At 49.8% G+C, this 12,017-nt stretch overlaps 1 long non-coding RNA gene across 1 annotated transcript in view; it reads left to right on the top strand.

Annotated features, from left to right (window-relative positions):
* The first annotated feature begins 1,567 nt into the window (after positions 1-1,567).
* Positions 1,568-12,017, top strand: part of LOC135570982 (uncharacterized) — an 80,242-nt gene continuing 69,792 nt past the window's right edge. Inside the window, exon 1 of the long non-coding RNA XR_010463615.1 lies at positions 1,568-2,055. This is a non-coding gene — a long non-coding RNA (uncharacterized LOC135570982). The remainder of the gene's footprint in view (positions 2,056-12,017) is intronic.

Consider the following 12,017-nt stretch of genomic DNA (forward strand, 5'->3'; position numbering starts at 1 on the left):
TCTGTCTGCATCCTAATCCCTACCTGTAGTCTACCTACCTCTGTCTGCATCCTAATCCCTACCTGTAGTCTACCTACCTCTGGTATAATGCATTTCTACCTCTCACTCCATCAGTGTTGCTCTGTCTGCATCCTAATCCCTACCTGTAGTCTACCTACCTCTGTCTGCATCCTAATCCCTACCTGTAGTCTACCTACCTCTGGTATAATGCATTTCTACCTCTCACTCCATCAGTGTTGCTCTGTCTGCATCCTAATCCCTACCTGTAGTCTACCTACCTCTGTCTGCATCCTAATCCCTACCTGTAGTCTACCTACATCTGGTATAATGCATTTCTACCTCTCACTCCATCAGTGTTGCTCTGTCTGCATCCTCATCCCTACCTGTAGTCTACCTACCTCTGTCTGCATCCTAATCCCTACCTGTAGTCTACCTACCTCTGTCTGCATCCTAATCCCTACCTGTAGTCTACCTACATCTGGTATAATGCATTTCTACCTCTCACTCCATCAGTGTTGCTCTGTCTGCATCCTCATCCCTACCTGTAGTCTACCTACCTCTGTCTGCATCCTCATCCCTACCTGTAGTCTACCTACCTCTGGTATAATGCATTTCCACATCTCTCCATCAGTGCTGCTTGTCCATCTTTCTGAATTAAAAGATGAACAGATCAATATTGTTGGCATAAGGTCATTAAAAGGTCAACTAAATGATTTAGTTATAGTGTGGATGTAGGGCTGTTTTTAGTATGTAATGAGCACCCAGATGCTGCGTATTCAACACAATAATATCAGACAGACCAGCTGGCCCGTGCTGCCTCCGTGTTGACTACTATGTTGCAATGTGAATATTATCAGAGTTGTCTTGTTGATACTAAATGTTTCAGTTTCTCCGAGCCGCATTGTTCATTTATACAATGTTTCAATATTATCAGAGACACCTTGTTGATGCAATGTTTCAGTGTTCACAGAATGTTTCCTTTCCCTGGAGAGTAATGCAGACAGGCAAATACAACATGATCTGGGTGCAGACATCATTAGGAACATCTCTGAATGCAGAGCAACAATGTAGGTGGGAAGAACATGAGACAATGACACTGTCATAGTCCACTATACGAACCGCTCCACAAGGGTGACTTCATATACATTATAGCAGGGGGTCGACAACGTTTTTCATGAGTGACATTTTACATTTACATTTAAGTCATTTAGCAGACGCTCTTATCCAGAGCGACTTACAAATTGGTGCTTTCACCTTATGACATCCAGTGGAACAGCCACTTTACAATAGTGCATCTAGGTCTTTTAAGGGGGGGGGGGGAGGGGGAGAAGGATTACTTTATCCTATCCTAGGTATTCCTTAAAGAGGTGGGGTTTCAGGTGTCTCCGGAAGGTGGTGATTGACTCCGCTGTCCTGGCGTCGTGAGGGAGTTTGTTCCACCATTGGGGGGCCAGAGCAGCGATTTACAATTGATCCTACAATTTCTAAAGATCTGCGTGACTGTAATTATTTCCATATTATTCATGTAGATTATAGCAGGGGGCGGCAACGTTTTTCAATGTTCAAATGATCCTCACATTTCTAAAGATCTGCGTGCCTGTATAACACCCCACCCAGCAGACTGTCGACCAATCACGTTCACGTTGTCATGCTGCGTCACGCGGTTGCTAAACCAATCATCACGTAATCCCTTCTCAAAGTCAGTGTACTTTATGTCGAGAAACTCTGTTTTCATCAAAAGTACGTTCTGCCACGATTCCAAAGCTATACGATACTACAGACAGCAAGTTAATTATCTCACATCTCACGTCGACCAGAATGCACCGCGTTGGCCAATGACGTAACATCGTCAACGTTGTTGGGTTTTTGAGCTAGTGCCCAGTAGACTCCATTCACTCCGTGAAGGAGAGCGATCCCTGTCCCAGAGTCGCCCAGAATGCACCGCGTGGGCCAAAGACGTAGGTTCGTCAAGGTTTCCCATCTCCTCAAAAGTATATCTGCCGTTGTGATTTAAACTCCACTCTGGGAGACACATCGATCTGCAGGTTGAACATGGTGAGATTGGAGACTCCTAAATTGATAGTACAGTTTGTTTAGGTGATTTAACAGCTAGTTAGCTACTTCACATGCTGATATTGTCTTTGGTATTATTGTGTGTAGATACATTTAGCTAGCCAGCCAGCCCACACAGAGAGCATTGCATTGTGGATGTTGTAGTCGATTTGAGCTGCAACAGATTTCCTCAACGATTTTCCATCTTGTTACCAACCTTATTATTAGGGAAGCACCGATAGTACATTTATGGCCGATACCGATATCCAATATTTTCCTTTCCAAAAAGAAACCATACCGATAACCGATATAAAACATTTTGCGACCTTTTAAGCATTCTAGTACAGTTAAATAGTGAATGTCTGGGGGCATTTCTGTTAGTTTTTGCTGTTCTCCAAATACTACTTTCGAGTTTATAGTAAATTAGCTTCAACTGGTGGAGGGATTCGACACACCCCATTTAGCCATACCCTAGGTTTATCTGTATTTCTGCACACCCCATTTAGCCATACCCTAGGTTTATCTGTATTTCTACACACCCCATTTAGCCATACCCTAGGTTTATCTGTATTTCTACACATCCCATTTAGCCATACCCTAGGTTTATCTGTATTTCTACACACCCCATTTAGCCATACCCTAGGTTTATCTGTATTTCTACAGCCCCAAACTACTTCCTAACGCTTCAAACACACCGACTGCATCACAGCTGCATAACATTTTACACAGCTAGACAACTATACTGATGCAGGTACCTTTAACACAGCTAGGCAACTATACTGATGCAGGTCCCTTTTACACAGCTAGGTAACTATACTGATGCAGGTACCTTTTACACAGCTAGGCAACTATACTGATGCAGGTACCTTTTACACAGCTAGGCAACTATACTGATGCAGGTACCTTTTACACAGCTAGGCAACTATACTGATGCAGGTACCTTTTACACAGCTAGGCAACTATACTGATGCAGGTACCTTTTACACAGCTAGGTAACTATACTGATGCAGGTACCTTTTACACAGCTAGGCAACTATACTGATGCAGGTACCTTTTACACAGCTAGGTAACTATACTGATGCAGGTACCTTTTACACAGCTAGGCAACTATACTGATGCAGGTTCCTTTTACACAGCTAGGCAACTATACTGATGCAGGTACCTTTTACACAGCAAGGCAACTATACTGATGCAGGTACCTTTTACACAGCTAGGTAACTATACTGATGCAGGTACCTTTTACACAGCTAGGCAACTATACTGATGCAGGTACCTTTTACACAGCAAGGCAACTATACTGATGCAGGTACCTTTTACACAGCTAGGCAACTATACTGATGCAGGTACCTTTTACACAGCTAGGCAACTATACTGATGCAGGTACCTTTTACACAGCTAGGCAACTATACTGATGCAGGTACCTTTTACACAGCTAGGCAACTATACTGATGCAGGTACCTTTTACACAGCTAGGAAACTATACTGATGCAGGTACCTTTTGCACAGCTAGGCAACTATACTGATGCAGGTACCTTTTACACAGCTAGGCAACTATACTGATGCAGGTACCTTTTACACAGCTAGACAACTATACTGATGCAGGTACCTTTTACACAGCTAGGCAACTATACTGATGCAGGTACCTTTTACACAGCTAGGCAACTATACTGATGCAGGTACCTTTTACACAGCTAGGCAACTATACTGATGCAGGTACCTTTTACACAGCTAGACAACTATACTGATGCAGGCACCTTTTACACAGCTAGGCAACTATACTGATGCAGGTACCTTTTACACAGCTAGGCAACTATACTGATGCAGGTACCTTTTACACAGCTAGACAACTATACTGATGCAGGTACCTTTTACACAGCTAGGCAACTATACTGATGCAGGTACCTTTTACACAGCTAGGCAACTATACTGATGCAGGTACCTTTTACACAGCTAGGCAACTATACTGATGCAGGTACCTTTTACACAGCTAGACAACTATACTGATGCAGGCACCTTTTACACAGCTAGGCAACTATACTGATGCAGGTACCTTTTACACAGCTAGACAACTATACTGATGCAGGCACCTTTTACACAGCTAGGCAACTATACTGATGCAGGTACCTTTTACACAGCTAGGCAACTATACTGATGCAGGTTCCTTTTGCAGGTGGTCGTATGCGGTTGGACACATGGAGGAGAGAATCATTTCCTCAGTTTCCTCAAAACCGTGTCTTTTTGAAACAACTGCTGACAGCTACAGGGACATAAACACAAACATGCTGCCTGGAGACAAGTGTCCATGATAGTAGGATCGCCAGGTCAGTTTAGTCGTGAGCTTGTGCTAAATGTGGCTAGTTAGCTAGCTTGCTAACCTAGCCAATGAGCTGTGTGTGAAAGAAATAGTCAAATAAGTTATGCTAGTTACTACCCCTGATAACTTTCCCAAATAATAATGTTTGAAAGAGTGTGAGTGTGTATGCTAGATAAATAGTAATGGAAATGGTAGATACTACGTTATACATTTTTCACTGAGACATCATGGCGTGTCCATCAATTTAAATCCCAACTTGTAAGGAAAGAATAAATATGAAAAAAATCCACAATATATTGGACAGAACTATGAGGTCTAAAGGTCTGTCTTTCCAAGACATTCTGTTCATCTGCAAGCAGATCTGATGATTGTAGATGGAGGGAGAACCTGTTATTTAAAATGGAAGAATATAACTTCCTGTAGCCTATATAATGTAACAATGACAATCATCCCTTCATATATACTGTAGTTGAAGGTTATTTTAGTGTCATAAAAAGTGTTCATTAAAACAGATCAGGATGTTTGGTGGAAGGATTCAGTGTAGATGTTCTGCTGTGTATCGAGGGGTTTATATGAAAGTGGTAGATTTGTAATTCTTTACCAGAGAAAGTTCTGAATTACTTTTCTTTGGGTGACCTCAGTCTTTGACAATTCAGCTACTTTGTTAACAGTCCTACTGTAATGGTCTGGGTAGCTGGTGCAGAGGAGTCAGGAAAGTAGAGATGAGTAACACATGTAACGTTACTCAAATATTCCAATAACGTGTCGTAAATACCGAGCCCACAGTAACAGACCAAACATACATAAAACAATCACGCACAAAAACCATGGGGAAAACAGAGGGTTAAATAATGAACATGTCATTTGGAATTGGAACCAGGCGTGTAAAACAAAGACAAAACAAATGGAAAATGAAAAATGGATCAGCGATGGCTACAAGGCCGGTGGCGATGGCTACAAGGCCGGTGGCGATGGCTACAAGGCCGGTGGCGATGGCTAGAAGGCCGGTGGCGAAGGCCAAAAGGACAGTGGCGAAGGCTAGAAGGCCGGTGGCGATGGCTAGAAGGCCGGTGGCGATGGCTAGAAGGCCGGTGGCGATGGCTAGAAGGCCGGTGGCGATGGCTAGAAGGCCGGTGGCGAAGGCTAGAAGGCCGGTGACGTCGCTGCCCGAACAAGGAGCGGGACCGACTTCTGTGGAAGTTGTAACAGTACCCCCCCTTGACACGCAGGGCGATCCGGATGGAGATGGTGGTACTCCCGCAGCAACGGAGGGTCCAAAACGTCTTCCACCGGCACCCAGCATCTCTCCTCCGGACCGTACCCCTCCCACTCCACAAGGTACTGAAGGATTTTCGCCCGACGCCTCGAGTCCAGTATGGCTCGAAAAGCATAAACCGGGGCCCCCTGGATGTCCAGAGGGGGTGGAGGAACCACCTGCACCTCAGACTCCTGGAGTGGACCAGCCACCACCGGCCTGAGGAGAGACACATGGAACGAGGGGTTAATACGGTAATCGGGGGGAAGCTGTAACCTGAAGCAAACCTCGTTCAGTCTCCTCAGGACTTTGAACCGCGGGCCCAGCTTCCGGCAGGGCAGGCGGAGGGGCAGGTTTCGGGTCGAGTGCCAGACCGGTGAAAACCCGATGGCGGAGGTGAAAACCAGAGGTAAGGCTGACCGAGACCCAGACGTTCCATGAACGCCCTCCAGACCCTTGACGTGAACTGGGGACCTCGATCAGACACTCTATCCTCTGGCACCCCATAGTGCCTATAAGACATGTGTAAACATGGCCTCCTCAGTCTGTAGGGCCGTAGGGAGATCGGGCAAAGGAAGGAGACCGCAGGACTTAGAGAACAGATCCACAATGACCAGGATCGTGAGGGAGGAAGATCCTTGAGGAAGTCCACAGAAAGGTGCAACCAAGGTCATTGTGGAAGGTAAGGGCTGTAACGTCCCTCTGGGCAGGTGGAGGGGAGTGGGCTCTGTACGTAACGCCGCTCGATGTCCGCGTCCAGCTCCCACACTACCGGTGCCACCAGGCAAGAGGCCGGAAGTTCGGGAGTGTGATCTATGGGAGTTGCACCCCTTCTGAAAAAACCTACACTCGATCCCTCCGATGTCAACAACTACAGACCAGTATCCCTTCTTTCTTTTCTCTCCAAAACCCTTGAACGTGCCGTCCTTGGCCAGCTCTCCCGCTATCTCTCTCAGAATGACCTTCTTGATCCAAATCAGTCAGGTTTCAAGACTAGTCATTCAACTGAGACTGCTCTTCTCTGTATCACGGAGGCGCTCCGCACTGCTAAAGCTAACTCTCTCTCCTCTGCTCTCATCCTTCTAGACCTATCGGCTGCCTTCGATACTGTGAACCATCAGATCCTCCTCTCCACCCTCTCCGAGTTGGGCATCTCCGGCGCGGCCCACGCTTGGATTGCGTCCTACCTGACAGGTCGCTCCTACCAGGTGTCGTGGCGAGAATCCGTCTCCTCACCACGTGCTCTCACCACTGGTGTCCCCCAGGGCTCTGTTCTAGGCCCTCTCCTATTCTCGCTATACACCAAGTCACTTGGCTCTGTCATAACCTCACATGGTCTCTCCTATCATTGCTATGCAGACGACACACAATTAATCTTCTCCTTTCCCCCTTCTGACGACCAGGTGGCGAATCGCATCTCTGCATGTCTGGCAGACATATCAGTGTGGATGACGGATCATCACCTCAAGCTGAACCTCGGCAAGACGGAGCTGCTCTTCCTCCCGGGGAAGGACTGCCCGTTCCATGATCTCGCCATCACGGTTGACAACTCCATTGTGTCCTCGTCCCAGAGCGCTAAGAACCTTGGCGTGATCCTGGACAACACCCTGTCGTTCTCAAATAACATCAAGGCGGTGGCCCGTTCCTGTAGGTTCATGCTCTACAACATCCGCAGAGTACGACCCTGCCTCACACAGGAAGCGGCGCAGGTCCTAATCCAGGCACTTGTCATCTCCCGTCTGGATTACTGCAACTCGCTGTTGGCTGGGCTCCCTGCCTGTGCCATTAAACCCCTACAACTCATCCAGAACGCCGCAGCCCGTCTGGTGTTCAACCTTCCCAAGTTCTCTCACGTCACCCCGCTCCTCCGCTCTCTCCACTGGCTTCCAGTTGAAGCTCGCATCCGCTACAAGACCATGGTGCTTGCCTACGGAGCTGTGAGGGGAACGGCACCTCACTACCTCCAGGCTCTGATCAGGCCCTACACCCAAACAAGGGCACTGCGTTCATCCACCTCTGGCCTGCTCGCCTCCCTACCACTGAGGAAGTACAGTTCCCGCTCAGCCCAGTCAAAACTGTTCGCTGCTCTGGCCCCCAATGGTGGAACAAACTCCCTCACGACGCCAGGACAGCGGAGTCAATCACCACCTTCCGGAGACACCTGAAACCCCACCTCTTTAAGGAATACCTAGGATAGGATAAAGTAATCCTTCTCCCCCCCTTAAAAGACCTAGATGCACTATTGTAAAGTGGCTGTTCCACTGGATGTCATAAGGTGAAAGCACCAATTTGTAAGTCGCTCTGGATAAGAGCGTCTGCTAAATGACTTAAATGTAAATGTCTATGGACCGCTCCTCTGTGTCATACATCCGGGACAGTGTGTCTGCCTTAGCGTTCTGGGAACCTGGTCTGTAGGACAGTGTGTCTGCCTTAGCGTTCTGGGAACCTGGTCTGTAGGACAGTGTGTCTGCCTTAGCGTTCTGGGAACCTGGTCTGTAGGACAGTGTGTCTGCCTTAGCGTTCTGGGAACCTGGTCTGTAGGACAGTGCGTCTGCCTTAGCGTTCTGGGAACCTGGTCTGTAGGACAGTGTGTCTGCCTTAGCGTTCTGGGAACCTGGTCTGTAGGACAGTGCGTCTGCCTTAGCGTTCTGGGAACCTGGTCTGTAGGACAGTGCGTCTGCCTTAGCGTTCTGGGAACCTGGTCTGTAGGACAGTGCGTCTGCCTTAGCGTTCTGGGAAACTGGTCTGTAGGACAGTGAAAACAAAAAGGGTAAAAAACAACATGGCCCACCTTGCCTGGCGAGGGTTCAGTCTCCACCTTGCCTGGCGAGGGTTCAGTCTCCACCTTGCCTGGCGAGGGTTCAGTCTCCACCTTGCCTGGCGAGGGTTCAGTCTCCACCTTGCCTGGCGAGGGTTCAGTCTCCACCTTGCCTGGCGAGGGTTCAGTCTCCACCTTGCCTGGCGAGGGTTCAGTCTCCACCTTGCCTGGCGAGGGTTCAGTCTCCACCTTGCCTGGCGAGGGTTCAGTCTCCACCTTGCCTGGCGAGGGTTCAGTCTCCACCTTGCCTGGCGAGGGTTCAGTCCCCACCTTGCCTGGCGAGGGTTCAGTCTCCACCTTGCCTGGCGAGGGTTCAGTCTCCACCTTGCCTGGCGAGGGTTCAGTCTCCACCTTGCCTGGCGAGGGTTCAGTCTCCACCTTGCCTGGCGAGGGTTCAGTCTCCACCTTGCCTGGCGAGGGTTCAGTACCCACCTTGCCTGGCGAGGGTTCAGTCTCCACCTTGCCTGGCGAGGGTTCAGTCTCCACCTTGCCTGGCGAGGGTTCAGTCCCCACCTTGCCTGGCGAGGGTTCAGTCCCCACCTTGCCTGGCGAGGGTTCAGTCTTCACCTTGCCTGGCGAGGGTTCAGTCTCCCGGTCCCCCACATCTTAGTTTCGCTCCGCCGGGCTGAGCTTCTTCGAAAAGAAAGCACAGGGGTAGACCTTTAGTGGCGTACCCGAGCGCTGAGAGAGCACGGCTCCTCACCCAGATCCCAGCAGGGGAGCCGAGGTAAACAGAGCCCTCAGGTGACCAAAAGCCCTGTCCGCCTCAGCCGTCCACTGCAGTCGCACCGGCCCCCCCTTCAGCAGTGAGGTAATGGGAGTCGCTACCTGACCAAAGCCCCCGATAAACCTCCGGTAGTAGTTGGCTACCTGACCAAAGCCCCAGATAAACCTCCGGTAGTAGTTGGCTACCTGACCAAAGAAAATCCCGGAAAATCTCGTCTACAAAGGCCTGGAAGACATCAACCCGTACGGCATGACAAGGTACTCATAGTGCCCTGAGGTGGTACTAAATGACGTCTTCCACTCGTCCCCCTCCCGGATACGCACCAGGTTGTAAGCGCTCCTGAGATCCAATTTTGTGAAGAAGCCCTGTGCATTGACTCTATCGCACTGGATATGAGAGGCAGCAGGTAGCTGTACCTCACAGTGATTTGGTTGATACCTTGATAGTCAATGCAGGGCGCAGACCGCCATCCTTCTTCACCGCCAGAACAAGGACAGGGACCGACTTCGGCGGAAGTCGTGACACCTACAACTGTCACCTTATGTAACAACTGATTTACTTAACTAAAGGCACATCTCAATATGTGGTCCAGGTGTCTTAGTGTTCCTATAGAAACCTGTGTCCAAACTCAGCATTAAATAGCATCTAATCAGAATAGTGTACAGAGCTAAGTTATTACAGCTATTTAAATGTAATGCGCTTTTTAGTGTTTATTCTGTGTCATTAAAAAAATCACTGTTGCCTATTAGATCAATATCAGTGTGAACACATCTGATTGGACTAGATCCATGTTGAGGTGAGAGACGTCTGATTGGACTAGATCCATGTTGAGGTGAGACACGTCTGATTGGACTAGATCCATGTTGAGGTGAGACACGTTTGATTGGACTAGATCCATGTTGAGGTGAGACACGTCTGATTGGACTAGATCCATGTTGAGGTGAGACGCGTCTGATTGGACTAGATCCATGTTGAGGTGAGACACGTTTGATTGGACTAGATCCATGTTGAGGTGAGGCACGTCTGATTGGACTAGATCCATGTTGAGGTGAGGCACGTCTGATTGGACTAGATCCATGTTGAGGTGAGGCCATTCCATGTCTTTATTGGTTTGTGTGAGAAGGCAGTTTGGGAGAAGGTGGTGGACCGTTTGAGGAGTCTACAGTTCCCCTGGTGGAGGTTCTTGGAACACTGATATTTAAGTCTGAGGTTGATGAAAACAAATTTGGTGCTGAAATGTTGTGTGTTATCTTGAATACCATGCAGATGTTGGAGTACAGAATGAAATGGAGAGGAGAGGAGAGGGGGAGTAGAGGAGAGGAGAGGGGGAGGAGAGGAGAAGTGGGGGGAGTAGAGGAGAGGAGAAGGGGGAGTAGAGGAGAGGAGAAGGGGAGGAGAAGAGGAGAGGAGAGGAGAAGAGAGGAGAGAGGGGGTGACGAGGAAAGGGGGAGAAGAGGAGAGGGGAGATAAGGGGGGGGATAGGGGCAGAATAGGAGAAGAGAGGGGGAGAAGAGAGGGGGAGAAGAGAGGGGGAGAAGAGGAGAACAGAGAGGGAGGAGAGGAGAGGGGAGAAGAGTAGAGGGGAGAAGAGGAGAGGAGAGAGGGGTGACGAGGAAAGGGGGAGAAGAGGAGAGGGGGAGATAAGGGGGGATAGGGGCAGAATAGGAGAAGAGAGGGGAGAAGAGAGGGGGAGAACAGAGAGGGAGAAGAGGAGAACAGAGAGGGAGAAGAGGAGAACAGAGAGGGAGAAGAGGAGAGGAGAGGGGAGAAGAGTAGAGGGGAGAAGAGGAGAAGAGGGGAGGTGAGAAGAGTAGAGGGGGAGAAGAGGAGAAGAGAGGGGAGGTGAGAAGAGTAGAGGGGGAGAAGAGTAGAGAGGGGGAGGGGAGAAGAGTAGAGGGGGAGAAGAGGAGAGGGGGAGAAGAGGGCAGGGGAAGAAGAGTAGAGGGGGAGAAGAGGGCAGGGGAAGAAGAGTAGAGGGGGAGAAGAGTAGAGGGGGAGAAGAGAGGGAGGTGAGAAGACTAGAAGAGAGGGGAGGGGAGAAGACGAGAGAGAGAAGAGGGTAAGGGGGAGAGGAGGTGGAGAAGAGAAGAGAAGGGGAGGAGAAGAGAGGGGGAGAAGGTGGAGAGGAAGAGGAGAAGAGAGGTGGGAGAAGAGGAGAGGAGAGGGGGAGGAGAAGAGATGGGGAGAGCAGAGGGGTGAGAAGAGGTGAGGGGGAAGAGGTGGAGAAGAGAAGAGGAGAGGGGGAGAAGAGGAGAGGGGAGGGGGAAGAGAGGTGGAGAAGAGGAGAGGAGAGGGGGAGAAGAGGAAAGGGGAGGGGGAAGAGAGGTGGAGAAGAGAAGAAGAGAGGTGGAGAAGAGGAGAGGGGGAGGGGAGAAGAGAGTGGGAGCAGGGAGGAGAAATGGAGAGGGGGAGAAGAGCAGAGGGGTGAGAAGGGGAGAAGGGAGGGGTAGAATTGGGGAGAAGAGGAGAAGAGAGGAGAGAAGCGGGGGGAGTTGAGGAGAAGAGAGGTGGTAAAACGGAGGAGGGTGGAGAAGGGGGAGAAGAGGAGAGGGGGAGAAGATGAAGAGAAAGGGGGAGAAGAGGATAGGGAGAAGGGGGAGAAGAGGAGAGGGGGAGAAGATGAAGAGAGAGGGGAGAAGAGTAGAGGGGGAGAAGAGGGGTGGGTGAAGTGGAGAGGGGGAGAAGAGGGGGTGGGTGAAGTGGAGAGGGGGAGAAGAGGGGTGGGTGAAGTGGAGAGGGGGGAGAGAGTGGGTGGGTGAAGAGGAGAGTGGGGAGAAGAGGGGTGGGTGAAGAGAAGGAGAGGAGAGGAGTAGAGAGGGGGAGAGGAGAAGAGAGGGGTTGAAGAGGAGAG

Source organism: Oncorhynchus nerka, unplaced genomic scaffold, assembly GCF_034236695.1.
Source record: "Oncorhynchus nerka isolate Pitt River unplaced genomic scaffold, Oner_Uvic_2.0 unplaced_scaffold_865, whole genome shotgun sequence".
NCBI classification, from domain to species: domain Eukaryota; kingdom Metazoa; phylum Chordata; class Actinopteri; order Salmoniformes; family Salmonidae; genus Oncorhynchus; species Oncorhynchus nerka.